The sequence below is a fragment of the Balaenoptera musculus genome, chromosome 15 (assembly GCF_009873245.2).
Source record: "Balaenoptera musculus isolate JJ_BM4_2016_0621 chromosome 15, mBalMus1.pri.v3, whole genome shotgun sequence".
In the NCBI taxonomy this organism is placed as follows: domain Eukaryota; kingdom Metazoa; phylum Chordata; class Mammalia; order Artiodactyla; family Balaenopteridae; genus Balaenoptera; species Balaenoptera musculus.
The window spans coordinates 70,469,210-70,486,191 of NC_045799.1; the positions used below are offsets into that span (position 1 = coordinate 70,469,210).

Consider the following 16,982-nt stretch of genomic DNA (forward strand, 5'->3'; position numbering starts at 1 on the left):
TCACTGCTGGTGGAAATGCAAAATGGCACAGCCATTTTGGAAGAGTTTGGCAGTTTCTTACAAAACTAAATGTATTCTTACCATATGATCTTAGCAATCACACTCGGTATTTACCCAAAGGAGTTGAAAACATGTCCACATAAAAACCTGCACACAAGTGTTTATATAGCAGCTTTATTCATACTTGTCAAAAACTGAAAGCAATCAAGGAGTCCTTCGGTAGGTGAATGGCTAAATAAGCAGTGGTACAGCCAGACAATGGAATATTATTCAGTGCTAAAAAGAAATGAGGTATCAAGCCATGAAAAGACATGGGGGGACCTTAGATGCATATTACTAAGTGAAAGAAGCCAGTCTTAAGAGGCTATATACTGTCAGATTCCAACTATATGGCATTCTGGAAAAAGCAAAACTATAGGGACAGTAAAAAGATCAGTGGCTTCCAAGGTTCATGGGGAGGAGGAGGAGGAGGTGAAGCCTAGGGGATTTTCAGGAAGGTGAAACTCTTCTTTATGTTGCTGTACTGGTGGGTAGATGTCATTATGCATTTGTCGAAACCCACAGAACATCTCAGAAGGAAGCGAGCGTTAACCTTAATGTAAAGAGCAGACTTCAGTTAACAATAATGTATAAATAAATACCGGTTCACTAACTGTTACAAATGTACTGTATTAATGCAAGATGTTACTAATAGGGGAAATTATGCACAGGGGAGGGGGTAATATAAGAGCTCTCTGTACTATCAATTTTTCTGTAAAATCTACAACTGTTCTAAAATTAAAAAAAAAAATTTAAACCTGAAAGACAGGATTAAAAACAAGTAATGTAATGTGAGCTGAGCTCGTACTGAGGCCAAACTTGGCAACCGCCTGTGTTGAGGGCCTGAGTTTTTATTGCTTTGGGGCCTCCAAACCCCCCCCCTCCAAGGCCTGACACAGAGCAGCCACTGACAAAGTTTGGACAGCTCAGGCAGGAATCCAAATAGTGCAACTATATGTGAGATGGCAAACTTTACATTTATTATCCTTCTAAGGCTTCAGGACAATGTCCTATTTTCGTTAACTCTTTTTTTTTTTTTTAATTTTTGGCTGTGTTGGGTCGTTAACTCTTTATATTGACATAATTTCAGACTTACAAAAAAGTGGCAAGTACAAAGAATTCCCATATTCCCTTTCTCCAGATTTCCCAAATGTTTTCACATCCAACCACATCTGCCCCATCCTTTCCTGTCTTTTCAGTGCTGTTTTTACCCCCATTTCACAACCAAGCAAACAGGTGGAGGAAGCAGGCTCTGAATTGGCTTCTCATCTTCCTTCTGATCAGAACAACAGTGAACATTTATTGAGTGCCTACTATGTGCCAGGTGTTGCTCCAAGAACTTTTCATGGATCTCATCACATGTATTTCAGACCCTATGAGGTGGGGCCTGTGATCGTCCCCACTTTGCAGATGTGGGAGCTGAGGCACGCACTGTGCACAAGCCACTTCACCCAGAGTCCATAGTAAGCAGTGGGGTTAGTACGCAGACGCAGTCAGTCAGGTGGAAGTGAGGGAAGAGTGAAGGATGACTTAAAGATGCAGAAAACAGGGTGGGAGCCCAGTTTGGGAGGCCAGGAGGGCAGACAGCCCAGGCCACACATTCCCAAAGTGAGACTTCCACTGTCTCCAGATAAAACTTGACACAAACTCAGAGACACAAAGACGGGGCAAAGGAAGATTTCATGTTTAGGAGGGGACCTCAGCACTATCCAGCCTGGGTCTGCACACCTCCTACCTGACCTTCTTCCCCTCTCCCCTCCTCAAGGCTCTCCAGCCAACCTGGCCTTCAGGCAATTCCTCCAACGTGCTAAATTGGTTCCCACCCCAGGGCCTTTGCACTTACTGTTCTCACTTTCTAAACTAGTCTTGCCCCCATCCCCTTCAGGCTAGAAGCTCAAATGTTTCCTCCTCCAGGAGGAGTTAGGTCTCTCTCTGTTTTACTCTCTTCTTGGTATCTCTTGTTACCTGAAATACTTTATTCATTTACTGTTTCTCCCAGCTTCTGGGCTCCATCAGGGCTTTTATGGTGTGCAGTGATTAGTGGTCCATGGAGCGTGGGTTGGAATCCCACACCAGCTGCATGACTCTGAGCAAGTTTCCCCTCAGAGGCTCTGTGCCTGTTTCCCCATCTGCAAACTGGCGGACAGTAGTATAGCTCCCTCACAGGGTAGTTGTCAGTTAATATATGCATGGCCTTAGAAAGGGGTCTGCCAGATGGTACTAACTGTTGATTGAAGAGTTGTTTTACTGTCTAAATTTTTCTGGAGCCCGGCATATCGTAGGCGCTCAGAAAACATTTGCTGAAGAGAAGAACACACATCCGCATTCAGCAGAAGTTGGGCTGTCAGGAAGGGGAGCAGGATTAAAGATGCCCAGCCCCCCAACCCTTAACGGACCTGCCCCCTGTGCCTAGAGAGGCAGAGAGGGGCCTCAGCAGGAAAGGCAGGGGCAGGGGCGGTGGGACCAGCTGGTGCCAAATCCGGAGGCTCCATCCGGAGCTGGGATTTTATTCTGAGAGCTAGGGGAAGCCCTGCGGAGTTCTCCCCGCTGGGGTGTGACCTCCAGTGGCCATGGGGCCCGGGCGCTGGGATCGCCTCCGGGAGAGATCGGCAGCCCCTCGGACTGCGGGGACGGAGGGGACCGGGATAGTGACGCAGCTGTGACCGTCGGCGCCCCTGCCGGGAGGGCGCCCCGGGGAGCGCGGGGGGAGCGCGGGGGGAGCGCGGGGGGAGCGCGGGGTGAGCGGAGCGGGGCGGGGCGGGGCGGCGCAGGCCAATGGGCGGGGAGCGGGGCGGGGCGCAGGAAGCTGGGCGGGCTTGGCAGGGGGCCTAGGAAAGCCCCGCCTGGTGCAGCCAGGGCTGGGACAGCCGCCCGGAGTGTCTCCCACTTGCCGCTCCGGCGCTGGCGCGGCGACTGGACCCGGAGCGCGCAGGTAGGACCCGGGGCCCGCGCACGGGTGGGAGGCTGGGGGATCGGCCCGGGCACGCGGCGGCGGTCCACAGAGCGCTGGGGCCGCCGGCGGGGCGCCAGGAGGCTGGGACCCCGGGATTTCCCGATCCCCAGTGGGGATTGCTCACCTGCCGGCTCCTCTTCGCGCGAGGGGCAGCGGCGGCTCCGTCCCTTCCGCCCAGCGCACCTGAAGCGGGGCTGGGGAGGCGAGTGCTGGTGCTCAGACACCCGCACGCCCCAAACTCGCCCCATCCGCGACACGTCAGAGGGGCGGCCTCTTGGAGGGGCTTGGGAACGTCGTGAGCATGGGGGGAGGCAGGTCTTGGGCCACCAACCTCCCCCGTCTTCTCTGGGCAGTCACCCCCCACCCCGCGCACAGGAAGTCGGTGAGGATTTGGATCGAGGAATCTGGTGAAACAAGGCCCTTTCGACCTCTGCTCTCCTTATGTGAATATTGATGGGCCCAATAATAGCGATCATTTGCTGGGACTTGTGTTGTACGGGCCTGCCCTGAGCACTGAAAGTATTCTGAGTTAAAGTTCAAAATAACCTTTCTGGTCGGTGCTTTGTGTGTATTGTGGCCATTTTGCAGATGAGAACTGCTGAGGCACAGGCAGCTTAAATGACTTGCCCAAGGTGATGCCCACAAAGAAAGTGCAGAGCAGGATTCCAACGCACTCATTCTGGCACCAGAGCCCACTGCCTTCCACATGTCAACAATATTTGTCAAACTACCCCATAAACAAATTCTCCAGGGGATTCGATTAAGATGCAGCTTCTCAGGCTCTTTTTGGTGAGATTCAGATTCAGTAAACACAGGAATCTAGATTCTTCTTCTCCTTCTCCTCCCTCCTCCTCCTCCTCCTCCCTCCTCCTCCTCCTCCTCCTTCCTCTCCTTCTCCTTCTCCTTTTTCCCCTCCTTCTCCTTCTCCTTCTTCTCTTGAACAAATTCTATGTTTCTTATAATCAGGAGAGTCTGGGAACCAGCACACTTGGTGCCTGCTGCTGGGATCCACACATCACCCCCAGGCCAGCACTTACCCTGCTTGAATGCCAGCCTTTGCCCTCTGCGGCGAAGTATGACCCCCGCCCCCCTGCAACTCCTCCCCTATGGGTGGCCTTTTAGGAGCACCAGGCATTTGCTGGGACAACAGTGCCTTTATTAAAATCCTTAAGTCCAGTGGGAAAACTGAGGCTCAGGTTTACTTTTGTCCAGGTGTCCCCCACAGTCAGGGGTTTGTCCAGGTGTCCCCCACAGTCAGCGGTTTCCAGAGTCCTACAAAGGCCACTTGAACTCAGCTAGCCCCACCATGAGTACAGATGAGGATGCTGAGGTATAGAAAGGGAGGTGACCTACCCCAGCCATTCATTCACTCATTAGCACTCACTGGGCACTGCCTGAGTGCTGTTCAGGGCACTGGTGTTTGCCCTCAAGGAGCTCCCTCTCGGGGGGCGGTTGGGGAGAGCTATGAGGAAGGGAGGAAGCACAGGTAGGGGGTGATCAACCTTCATGGGTCAATGGGACAGACTTCATGGAGCAGGGACCTCTGAGCCAGCCCTGGGAGAGGAGGAGAGGAGCTCGGTAGGTGCAGAATGAGAGGGAACAGCATGCTGAGCAGTGGGAACAGCATGGATAAAGGCTAGGAGGTCGTTCAGGGAGTGGGGGAGAAGCCAGTGATGGATGGAAAGGTGGGGCGTGTTGTGAAAGGCCTTGAATGCCATGCGGAGGAGTGTAGGCCAGTGTATTTTACCTTTGCCTGAACCATAAGAATCACGATACAGATTCCTGGGCCCCGCCATGGACCTCTGGAGCTAAATCTAGAGGGAGGCTGGGGGAAGGCCACAGGGAGGGAAAATCACTAACCAGTCACCCTGGTTACAACACACCCAGTTACCAGCAGGTCTGGGATGACCTGAGGATTTCCAAATTCTGGGCAGTGACTCAGTAACTGATGTGTTTTGTACAGCAAAAGCTCAGGGTTGCAGAAAGCCGAGGCAGGGGCAGGAACGCTGTCCCCGAAGGCATTCACAATTTCCTGGTGTTCAGATTCAGAAGAGGAGCTGAAATGAAGTATGAAGGAAATGAGAAGAGAGACCCTTTCCTGGACCCCCTTCTCTCTATCCCCCTATCCCCCATCCCTACCCCCGGATGGAAGAGAGAGTTTGGGATCAAATGTCCACTGCCCTTGATGGCACCTGGGAGTGGGGCAGGGACAGAGGCCCCCTGGGTGCTTAGTTTCCTCACGTTTGTAAAATTGAGCTTCTATGAGTGCTAATGACATCATGTTTTATAAGCTCCTTAGCACAATTTCCAACACAACGCATGCACAGTCAGTATTCATGTCTGTTGTTACCTGTCAAGAAGTATAGCTTGGAGGTTAAGAGCATGGACTCTGGATCCAGATCGCACAGGTTCAAATGCTGGCTCTGCCATTTCTTATGGAGCCAAGTTCTCAAGACTTCAGTTTCCCCATTTGTGAAATTATAGTGTCTACTTTATACCGTTTGTAGTGACGATGAACTGAATTCATAAGTGTCAAGCATACAGAACAGCGCCCAGTGTAGAGTAAGCACTATATATTTGTTAAGTAAATAAATGAACCCCATTGGATGGCCTTTAATCTGCCCATTTTGCAGGTGAGGAAACCAAGACTCAGAGATGTGCGTGGTGGCCTTGCCTAAGGTCGTACATCTAAGAGCACATCTAAGAGTGACAGATGGAGGGATTCAAACCTGCTTTCCTTCCCAACCTCTGTCCTTTCCCACTGTGCCACTTTGCTGGGGTGGCCAAGAGGGACATCTTTTGGAGCATTCCTCAGGACCGTGGAGACATGCCAGTCTTGTTTGACCAGATTTCCCTTGGCTCGGCTAGAAGAGAGGCCGACGGCTTGCCTAGATGTTGTACGAATTTGCCCTTGCAAGAATGTGGATGGGAGAACCCCAGTGGAGGCTGAGAGTCCTAGAGAGACCGGGGGACCCTGCATCTGATGGGCCGTAACCCCTGTTGCTTTGCTTCCAGCCAAGTCATTCTGCTTCTCTGAGCCTGAGGCAGAGAGAAGGTCACAGGCTTGAAGACAGGGGCCCCAGGTTCAAATGTGAGCTTGCTGTTCTTCCTGTCTGTGGGATCTGGAGGAAGTTGCTTAACCTCCCTGAGCCTCAGTTTGCTTGTCAGTAAAATGGGTGTTTGGAGGTGGGGAGGGGGCGGTATTCGTGAGATGATTTTTGGAGTTACCTTGCCCACAGCTCCGTGATTGCTGTTTCTCTCCCCGATTAGGACAGAGTCACTTCTTCACATCCAGCGCCTGGCTTCCTCATTCATTTCTTCTTTGGATATTTATTGGGCACTTGTGTGCCAGGCAAGGTGCCAGGTGCTACTAATAGAGCACTGGACAAAGTCCTTGCTCTCCTGGAGTTAGACTTCTAGCTCTGAAAACAGGCAGTACACAAACAAACGTACACAGATCTATACTCCTTATCTAGCATTCGAAATCCACAAGCTCTGAAAACCGGAAGCGTTCTCATCACTCAAGTGGAAGCAAGACCTGACATGAACTAAATGCGAGGCTCTTTGGAGGCTTTATTTATTCTCCTTGGTGTGAAGGCTCGTGTGTCTTGCTGCAGAGATATTCATGTGATTGATCACAAGGTGCTCCTCGGGCCCCGTGGGGGACAGGGGTAGTTTTGATGGGTGGTATTTTATACAAGATTACCTTCCTCTAATCTGAGTAATTCTAAATTCAGAAACACACCTGGCCCCCAGGATCTCACACAGGAAGACAGGCACCTACAGTATCGTGTCACATAGTGACAGTGCTTGGAAGCAGTGTGGGGGTGGAGTCGGGGGAGCCTCTCCGAGGAGGGACATTTAGAAGGACAAGGGGCAGAGGCCCTGGAGGAGCGGGCCAGGTGGAGGGAACCAGAGAGGATGCTAGAAAAGGTCTCGTCCGCCCGACTGGCCCCATTTCCGGGCCTGCTGCTTGCCCCCGCTCTGCGTGCACAGTTCTGTCTAAATGCACACATCTTCGCCTTTCCAAGAAGTGGTGGTGCCTCTGAGGTTTCGGGTTTGCCTCCGACTGACTCATTTTCATTCTTGGGGCCCCCTCGGGCCTCCTCATCTTCTCGACGTCACTTAAGAAATCCAAGTCTTCAACAAAGCAGGCCTGGGAGCTGCGACTCGCTGGGGTTGCTCACCATCTGGGCTGGCATCCGAGTCCCCCCTCCCCCTCCCTCCAGGGAGAGAGGCAGGAGGTGGGTCCTGGTGAGGGGAAGAGAAGCTTGGCCCTCAAGGGTTTGGTGGAACAGATTTCCTGAGAGGAAGGAGGTGTTCTAAGCAACAGGACTGTGAAGGGACTAACAGCCTCCGGCCTGCAGAGCCAGTTTGCAAAGCTAAAAGTGACAGGCATGCACGTGTCTTGAGTGCCAGCATGGGGCTCGCTGCTTACACTCAACTCAGCAAGCGTGCTGGGGCTGGGGACACAGCAGTGACTGATGCAGCAACAAGGGCCCTCATGGAGCTGACCGTCTGGTGGTGGAGGTGACTTTTGAGCTAAGACCTGACATAGAAAGACACGTGGATATCTGGGGAAAGAGTGATCCCAGCGGAGGGAACAGCAAGTGCAAAGGCCCTGAGGTGTGTTTGACTCACAACAAGGAAGCTGATGTGGTTGGATGGAGTTGAAGCAAGTTGAAGGGGCCCGGGGAGAGAGGTCAGGAAAGCCAATAGGAGCCAGAGACCTGCATTGTCTCAGTCAACTTGTACAGTAACTGTACGAGGTAGGAACTGCTCTTATCCAGATTTTACAGATGAAAAAAACAGGCACAGAAGCTTTAGTAACTTGTCCGGGGTCACATAGCTGTGAACCCGGCAGCTCCAGGGTCCTCAGTCTTTACCACTGTGTTTAAACACATCATGGAAACTGTATTCAAGCGCTAAAGGCCCACCTGTCGCTGTCTACTGTCGGTGCTCACCTCCCATCGATCTGCCCAGCAACCCTGTGCACGTGGTCAGGCCAGGACCAACATCACAGGTGATCCGATCATTGCCCAGATCATTTTACAGATTGCTTTACCGAGGAGCATCTTCCCAGCATGGCAGACACCCTAAAGCAGAGGGGGCGTGGTGGGGCTGAGGGTCGTGGAGGCAGGTAGATGCGTGGGTGCCTCCCCATTTCCCTGGGGAGGAAACTGAGGCTCAGGGAAGAGACTTACCCGGTGATGCAACTTGGAAGGGGCAGAATCTGGATTCAAATCCAGGGCTGGGAGCCTATGCATTTAACTACTATTCTGAGCCATCCAGCCCAAGGAGCAGAGTTTAAAAGAAGTAGGTTTCTAGGTTAGAAATAAGGGAGCACAGTCACCAAGAGCTGTTTTGGAGAACTGCGGAAGGCCTGAGGGTTTCCTGAAGCAGCCAGGAGAGTGTTTTGTCTTTTTAAAAGAGGAACTTCTCCAGAGAGGAGGGACGCCAGATCTCTGCGGGGGCAGCCCTCCAAGCCCGCAGACCCTCAGCTTCCCAACAGTCTTGCTTCTGGGGAGTAGGCCTTCTAGAAACCAGATTTCTACTGTTGGACAGCTCTTACTGGGAGAATATCTTTCCTGGGATTTAGCCAAATTAGCTTTCCAGCAGCTTTTGCTTTCTGGCTTTGGTTCTACCCCTTGGAGGTAGTAAGCATTCTCCTCCATCCCAGCGCAGTGATTCTCTTATTCAGATGACACAGCCATAATTCATTCAGTCATTCTTCCTCTTCAGTCTGGCTTTGGACATGATCCAATTGGTCAGAGTCCCACATAAAAACCATTGCCTCCCCCAAAGCCTGCCCAGTCAGAGAGGAGGGAGGCTGTCACCTCCTTGGATCTGGAGCCCATACCTCTGTTGATACCACCTGCAATCATACTTTGTAGTGGCCACACCCCAGTTGGGGCTGGTATTGAACTTGTCAGCTAAACCCTCCAATTCTCTCGTCTACACGAGCTGCTGTCAATTAAGGTTTCTTCCATTCTGAGGTTCCTTGTTTGAGGCTAACAATCGTTCTCAGTCTTTCTTGTTTTCTAGTAAATCAACTGCAGGCTATAGTTTTTTCTCTGAGTACTGCTATGGCTTCATTCCACAGGTCTTGTTACACAGTGTCATTCACTACTAACTACTTTAGTTTATAATTTCCCTTTTGCTTAAAAGTGTTATGTGCATTATAATATTTTTAAGGTGGATGGAATTTTTCAAGTTATTTTTTGATTGTTGATTTCTGAATGTATTGCATAATGGTCAATATCTGTAGATTCTATGATATCAGTGATGGAGAATTTGTCGAGATCATCTCTGTAGGATTTTCTGGTCCATTTTTTTTCTGTTTGTTCCTCTTGTATTTGAAAGGATGTGTGTTTTTGTTGGGTTAAAGTTCTGGAAATATATTTTGTTCACCCTTACTAATTATATCATTTATATTTTCTCTGTTTTTATGTAGTTTTCTCTACCTGATTTATCTCCCACTATGACAGAGGATCTGTTCAGTTTTCTCTGGCCTTCTCTCAGTTTTTTGCTTCATTTTTGAAGGTATGTTGTTAGGTGCTTATAAACAGAATATACGATACGAATAGAAGAGGGTTCATGATTTTTATACCTTCTTGGTGAGCTGCTCCTTTTATCAGTATAAAACAGCTACCTTTCTTTTAATACTTTGATGCCTTAAATTCCATTTTATTCAGTATTAGTATTCCTATACCTGTTATCTTTATTTGCATTTTTCTTGACTAATTTTCCAATTCTTTTATTTTCTTTTCTTCCCCTCTAAAGTCGAAGGACTTTTCTTTGACTCCAGTCTGGTAGCCACATGAGTTTAAAAAAAAACAAAAAAGAAACTTGCATTTTAGTCTCAGCTCTGCAACCCACTTGCTCAGTGATCTTGGGCAAGTCATTTTCCCTCTTTGGGCCTCAATTTCCTAAACCGTAACATGGGGCTATGACTCGCTTTGCCCCTCTCTAGGGTTTTTGTGAAAATAACAACACGTAGTGAATATGAAAGGCATTGTAAACATCCCTGTACTCATATTAGTCGTTGGGTGTAAACATTGGCCGGCATTCCAGGCAGTGAGAATGGCATGTACAAAGGCCTGGAGGAAGGAACACATCCAGCAATGAGGCAGCCAACGACTTCAGTTTCGCCATCATTGGCTGGCCGCCTCTGCGTTCGCAAGGAGACGTGCATGAGACACAGTCCCTGGCCTGGAGGACTTACAGTCTGGAAATGGGGCAAAATGACGCGCACGGCTCACTCTTTATGGGAACGGAAAGGATGTCTGGACAGCGGGAAAGGATGTCTGGACAGCAGGACAGGCAGAGCTGGGAAGTGGGAGGAGGAAAGAGTAGCGTTTGACCAGGAACATCCTGAGAGGGTGGCGTAGGAGGAGGGCACTGAGAGGCAGAGGAAACAGCCCAAGGGAAGTGGGGAGTCTGGGCACATATGGGGAGGGTGGGGCAGGGCTGGGAGGGTGGAAGGACTGTTCTTTGATCCCCTCGTCCACCCACCCCGAGGAGGAAAGCAGTGGGGCTTTTGCAAAATTTTGGAACTCCTCACTGACAAAACGATGCTTCTCAGCACCGTAACAGCCGCATCCCGCAGGGACAGAAGGAAGGGAACGTTTGGGGGTGCCGGAGCTTAGGGAGCTTAGGGAAGGTGCGGGGGGTGGGTCTCACCTGTTGCTCCTTTCCTCTTATTGGGGGTCTTCTGGTGTCTCAGGACACCCACTCACCCAGGAGGACATCACCTGGTGGTTGTAAGGCACAGAGGGACCACAAATGTGGGGTGTGGCTTTTTAAAAATTGAGCATTTAAAAACCAGGGTAATATACATACAAATCTGGATTTCCAGCTTCTTGTGAAAGATCGAGCACCCTAGCGACCCCTAGGCCTTCATTTACATGGTGCAAAGCAGAGTGGCGGGTGCCTGTTAGGAACTGGACATGTGCTCGCCACCTGCCCCCTCTCTACTCACTGAGGACATGCATCTGCGTTCTCTTAGATATTTGAGTTGACGTTAGGGGAGATGACCCTCCGTGGCCGTGAGAGGTGGCTGGGAGCTGGGAACTGCCCCCGGAGGGAGTGAGCGCTCCATTGCTGGAAGCAGGCAACTAGAAGGTTGATGGCCCCGTGGCAAAGGCCTAGGGGGACGTGAAGTGTTAGCTGGCTTGGACTCCAGGGTCTTTGGGGATCCACCAGCCCTGAGAACTGGCTGTTCTGAGACCTTCGCTGACAAACCCCGATAGCCTCGTGCACCTTCCGCTCTATTCGCTTCCCTCTCACCCATCGTTTTTTTCTTTTTCTTTTTATTGCAATGTGCATGCAGACAAGTGCCCAGCTTCACAAAGTAAACACAAGCGTGTATAACCTGATCAGGAAACAAAGCATGACTAGCCCCCCAGAAGATTCTCTCCCGTCCCACCCTCCCCCAGGACACTTTCCTGACCACTAACCCCAAGATTGGTTTGTATCCTTTTGGACTTTATATAAATGGAATGAGTATTGCCCTTTCAAGCCCAGCTTCCTATACTCAGCTTGTACTCTGAGACCCGTCTGTGCTGTCATGGCAGCTGTCATGTACTCAGGGTCTGTACTTGGCGTTTGGAGACGAGCTTTTGCTGCCTGCTCCATCAGCACTGCCCTAAGCCTCTTCTGCCCAGCTATGCCAGCCATGGTCTCTTTGCCTCCCCTCAACCGCCCCAGGAGGCAAGTGGTTCAGCTCTCATTTCACAGATAAGGAGACCGAGGCTCTGAGAGGACCACAGTGTGCCAAGATCTCCCAGCCAGTCAGCGCAGAGGCCACGCGCTTAGGCTCAGAGTTACGCTTCCGCATCTTACATGCTCTGGGGTCTCTGCCCATGTGGGTGTCCCCACACATCTGTGTGTCCCTGACCATGCCAAGAATGATAAAGGATGAGACAACAGAAAGAACTCGAGGGAGAGCCCCATCCCAACCCCTGCCTGTCTGCAGACAGACCATGAACAGGGAGCTCTTATCTGTGCTGACATGCTACTGCTTTGCGTTTGCCCAGGGGCCAAAGTCCTGGTCCCTGTTGAGACATGCTCCCTGTGAGGACCGGGCAAACAGTGGTCGGTGGTGGAGGCCAAGTTCTAGTTCATCACTTCCTGCCCTGTTACCTTGGGACTATTTCTGAATTCCCCTGAGCCTCAATTTCCTCCTCTGTGCAGGTAATGTTTAACCACATCTTCTACACGGGGCTTGCTGGGAGGAGCAAACAGAGAGGTGTATAAAAGGAGTGAATTTACGGCTGCTTCCTCCTTGCCAGATGCTGTACTGTTACTCCAGAACCAAAAGATCTGGGTTCAATTCCCAGGCCCACCTCTTACTAGCTGTGCATCCTTAGGCAGGTTCCTGGACCTCTCTGGGCCTCAGTTTCCCCATGTCTACAAAGGGAATGATAATAATTGCACCGTCCATGTTCCTCAGTTGGGGAAGGGTGGAATCTATGGGCAGAAGGGCCCAGGACATGGTCTCTAAAGACTCAAGGAATTGGGGGCAATCATGGTGACTTCTGGTGACCTCAGGAAGAAGGTGAACCGGGAGCCGTGACTGTCACTAAGACAGCCAAAATCTAATCAGCATCTTGGGACCGAGACATCTTGTATCTGTGTATCAGGACAATGAGCAGTAATCAGGGTAATGCCCCAATTACCAGCTCTCTGGAGATCAGCTCCCCCCTCCCCTCTTGGGGTGGCCAAGATCGGTGTGGTGCCTGCCTTGGGGTATATAAGGAGACTCTGAGCCAGAATTGGTCAGTGTTTATCCAGCAGTAAGAGGCAGAAAATGCCAGCTCTGGGAGCTGTATCCCTGCCTCCATCAGGGATGGCTGGCCAGGCCTCACTGCACACAGCCAGGGGGAGTTCGTTCATTTATTCTTCCATTCAGCAAATATCTATGGACCCCCCCCGCACTGTGTGCCAGGCACTGTGCTAGGCTGTAGGGCTATAGCAGTGAACCCGGTGGGTGCAGCCTGTAGGAGCTGGTGTTCTCTGGGGGATTTGGACTGTGCACAGGACACGTGCGCGTGTGCTAGGCTGTGAGGAGTAAGTGCCAGGAAGAGAAATAAAGCAGAAGGGCTTGCAGAGTGATGGAGGCTTGGCTGCTGGTCCTGAGCAGGTGGCGTCTGCACTCAGGTCCTCAGGCACAGCCTCCTCCCCGGGGGCACTGGTACCTTCTGAGGATGGGCGTGGCTTCCAGGATCCTAGATGGAGTCACCCGGCTGCCCCTCCCGTGGACGCTTGGACTTCATGTGTCCGCAGCCAACGTGAGCGTCCACATTGCCATTAAGGTGGCTGTTAGCCCAGGATGCCAGCCTGTCCCCGAGATGGTGCACCCCCTCGGGGCTCTGGCCCATCCGAATCCCACGAAGGAGGTTCACGGTCTCCAGCCCCCTCCCTCCCCTCTCAGACAAGGCTGTGTCTCTCACTCTGCACAGCCCCTGTGGGCTTCAGCCACAGCTGATGACCTGCAAACCGGTCTCCAGCGTGAGCCTTCCTCCTGAGCACCAGGCCGCTAGGACATACTGCCTCCTGGATGCCTTTTCGGGCCCATCGCCTACTTGGACTCACCAGGTCCACAGTATGGTGAAGTGCGTGGTCTTCCGCAGCAAGACCACTCCTCTTCCCGGCACCCGCCACCACCCATCCGCCCATGCTCCAGCCCAAGGCCACCTCCCTGCTCCCAGCTCCCAGCCACCAGTCGTCACCAAGTTCTGCCACGTCCACCTCCCAAACAGAGCTAGAGCCTGCCTTCTCCTCTGCAGCTCGAGCGGCACCGCCTCTTCTGTCAGCTGCTCCTGCACTCGTTCTCCACACGCAGGTCAGAGTGGGCTTTCTGGAAAGCAGCTCCTCTCCTGCTCAATAGCCTTCAGTGGCTCCCTACTGCCCTGAGGATGGAGTCTGAATCGCTTACCATCCCTGGTAGACAGTGTTGTCCTCTGGCCTTTCTGATTGCACTGCTCTCATCCGCTATGACCGCTACCCCTTGCTGCAGCCAAGGGCCTGACTTGTAGGATGGGAAGTGGGCCACGCCCTCCCTATCTTAGGATCCTTCAGAATCTGTAAAATGGGTTTAATAATTGTACTCATCTCATACGGGGTCTTAAAGCATCCTAGAACAGTGCCTGGCACGGAGGAAGCACCGTATAAGTGTAAAAGTCAGAATAAAGTAAAGTACACATGCTCATTTATTGAGTACCTGCTCTGTGCTGGGCACGGGCTAGGCGTTCTGCTTCCAGAAGATGGAGCACATCCCCTGCCCTCACAGAGCCCACCATGCCTTCTGGGGGACATTCTTCCTTCCTCTCCGCATGCCGCCGTCCCTCCCCTGGAGGATTCTTGTTCATTTACCTGCCCCCTGGCCCCCCACTGACCCTGTAGGACCAGCTGGCCCTTCCTTGCCCCTCCTCACTGACAGCTCTGTGCTCACAGCCTCCTACGTATCTGATGATGCCTGACCTCACACTGGCCCTTCCCACAGCCCACTCCATCTTGGTGGGTGGCACCTCCATCCTTTCAGTGGCTCCGGCCGAAAGCCTCTGAGTCATTCTTGACCCCTACTTGTCCCCTTTTCTCTGACCCAGCCCCCGAACTCCATTCTGTCAGCAAAGCCTGTTGACTCTACCTTCACAACAGATCTAGAATTTAACCCGTTCTTACCTCTTCTTCCCTACAACCCTGGTGCACCTGGCACCTGGTGCCTGGGCTAGTCCAGTGGCCTCCTCATGGGTCCCTGCTTCTGCCCTTGACCCCAGAGGCCAGAGGGAGCCTTTGAAGTCTCACCTCTGTGCCCCAAATCCTCCAGTAACTTCTCTCCTCACTCCAATATTTGTTAAGGGAAAGAAGGTAAAAAGGCACGAATGAATGAATGAATGGCCTTTTTCACATCTGTAGTAGCTGGCACATAGTAGGTGCTGAGGAAACACCTGCAGCAAGAATACATGGGGCACAAGCGAGGGGGTGAGGACCAGGAGCACACAGTAGGCACGGGGGGAGCCTGGTGGGCTCTTTGGCTGAGGTGGCTGGTTCTTGCTGCTGCCGCCCCTCCCCTCCACTCTCTGGGCTGGGGGTGGGGCAGGCAGGCAGAGCCCAGGCCATTTTGGGGCCCTGGACGGCCTTCCTCACCGTCCTGGGTGGGGCTGGTGACGTGGCTTTCGGTTCTGGGAACCCTAGCTGGGCAGCAGTTCTGGGAAGGCTGCTGCCCCATGGAGAAGTGTATCCCTGCCCCCCTGCCAGACCAGCTCAGCAGAAGCTTCAGGCCAGCTTAAGATTGTGGCGTTTCAGGGGTCAGCGGCTCTGGAGGGAGGTCACCCGCAGCGCCTGCTGTCCCGGGTTTCCTATCCACATGCCTCTTGTCACAGGACCGGCTGCATCCTGTCTGCCGATCCAACCTCCCACCCGCTCCACGTCGGTTTGCAGCCTAGAGAGGGAAGAGGAGCAGGAGGCCTGCACACCAACTGGGTTCAGGAAGAGCCCTGCTGCGTCGCTTCTGTACTGCTGCTGGCTTCTGACATTTCAAGACTCGCCACTCATCTCCCCCCAGATAAAAAGAGTGAGTTAATTGTGTTTCCCGGCCAGCAGGAGTGTTTTCCCACTCTGGGAACTTCTGCTCTTTTCTTGGTCAGGCTTTCACCCACTCTGCTGCTTCCTAACTCCATGAATTTGGCTTTGTCACTTGCCCTCTGTAGGCCTCAAGTTTCCTCTTTGGCCAATCAGACTAATAACACCACATGCCAGGGCTGCAGGGATGACATTCTGAGAAGCAGTGGTGCGTGGATTCTGGCGGGAGATTGCCTGGGTTCAAATCCCAGCTCTGTGACCGCAAACGAGTGCTCTGACCTCTCCCTGCCTTCGTCTCCTCATCATTAAAATGAGGATTTTTTTTTAAAATTAATTTTTTATTTTTGGCTGCGTTGGGTCTTCGTTGCTGTGCGCGGGCTTTCTCTAGTTGCGGCGAGCGGGGGCCACTCTTCGTTGCGGTGCGCGGCCTTCCCATTGCGGTGGCTTCTCTTGTTGTGGATCACGGGCTCCAGAGCGCAGGCTCAGTAGTTGTGGCGCACGGGCCGAGTTGCTCCGCAGCATGTGTGATCTTCCCGGGCCAGAGGCTCGGAACCCGTGTCCCCTGCATTGGCAGGCGGATTCTTAACCACTGCGCCACCAGGCAAGCCCTAAAATGGGGATTTTAATGGCATCTACTTCATAAAGTTGTGAGATGCTTAATATATTATAAGCACTTAGAACCATGCCTGGCACGTAATAAGTACTGTATATGCATGGCAGTTATTAGGGACAAAGGCTTGGTACATACTCCGTGTTTAAAAACAGATTATTGTATTCATTGTTGTTGAATTTTAACCAATCATTCATTTAATAGATGTTTCATGAGCACATACTGTGTACATGTCAGGCACTGTTTAGACACGGGACAAAGCAATGACCATGGCTATTTTACTTAAAGGAATGTTTTGTCGTACTGATTTGTCAGACCACTTTATATGTTAAGGCCCTTCACTTTCTGTAATGTAGATTGCCACTTTTTGCTAATCTTTTGCTTGCTTGCTTTTTTTCTTTATGGTGTGTTTTGATCTGGGGAAGTTCAAAACATTTTTGCAGTCAAATCTTTCTATCTTTGCCATCTACCTACTGAAATAAAATAAACATTCACATATATAACCACAGAGATATGATTAGAGATGGTGATAAGTATATGACAGAAATAAACAGGGTGCTGTGATGAGAAGTAACAGAGGGTGCCCTCGCTGGATGGTGTTTCTGGGTGTAAAGGGTGCGAGGGAGGAAAGGGACAGGGGTGTGTCAGAAGGCCAGTGGGACAGAAGGCTTGAGGGGGAGGGAGCAGGAATAGGAGGGGATGGTAGTGGGGTCTCTGGGGGCCAGATCATCAGAGGGGCTTGAGTGGTTTGGGTTGGTGTTGTTTTTTTTTTTGCATTTTCTTAAACTTCTTATT

At 51.7% G+C, this 16,982-nt stretch overlaps 1 protein-coding gene across 9 annotated transcripts in view; it reads left to right on the forward strand.

The window, feature by feature from the left end:
* The first annotated feature begins 2,886 nt into the window (after positions 1-2,886).
* IL4R (interleukin 4 receptor) overlaps positions 2,887-16,982 on the forward strand; it is a 39,096-nt gene continuing 25,000 nt past the window's right edge. For 4 of the 9 annotated variants that reach the window (XM_036827250.1, XM_036827246.1, XM_036827253.1 and 1 more), the window contains exons 1-2: positions 2,887-2,971; positions 15,379-15,569. The gene's annotated coding sequence lies outside the window, so the exon portion shown is untranslated. Of the gene's footprint in view, positions 2,972-9,477; positions 9,536-15,378; positions 15,570-16,982 lie in introns of those variants that run through there. The other 5 variants (XM_036827247.1, XM_036827254.1, XM_036827245.1 and 2 more) reach the window with 4 other exon arrangements.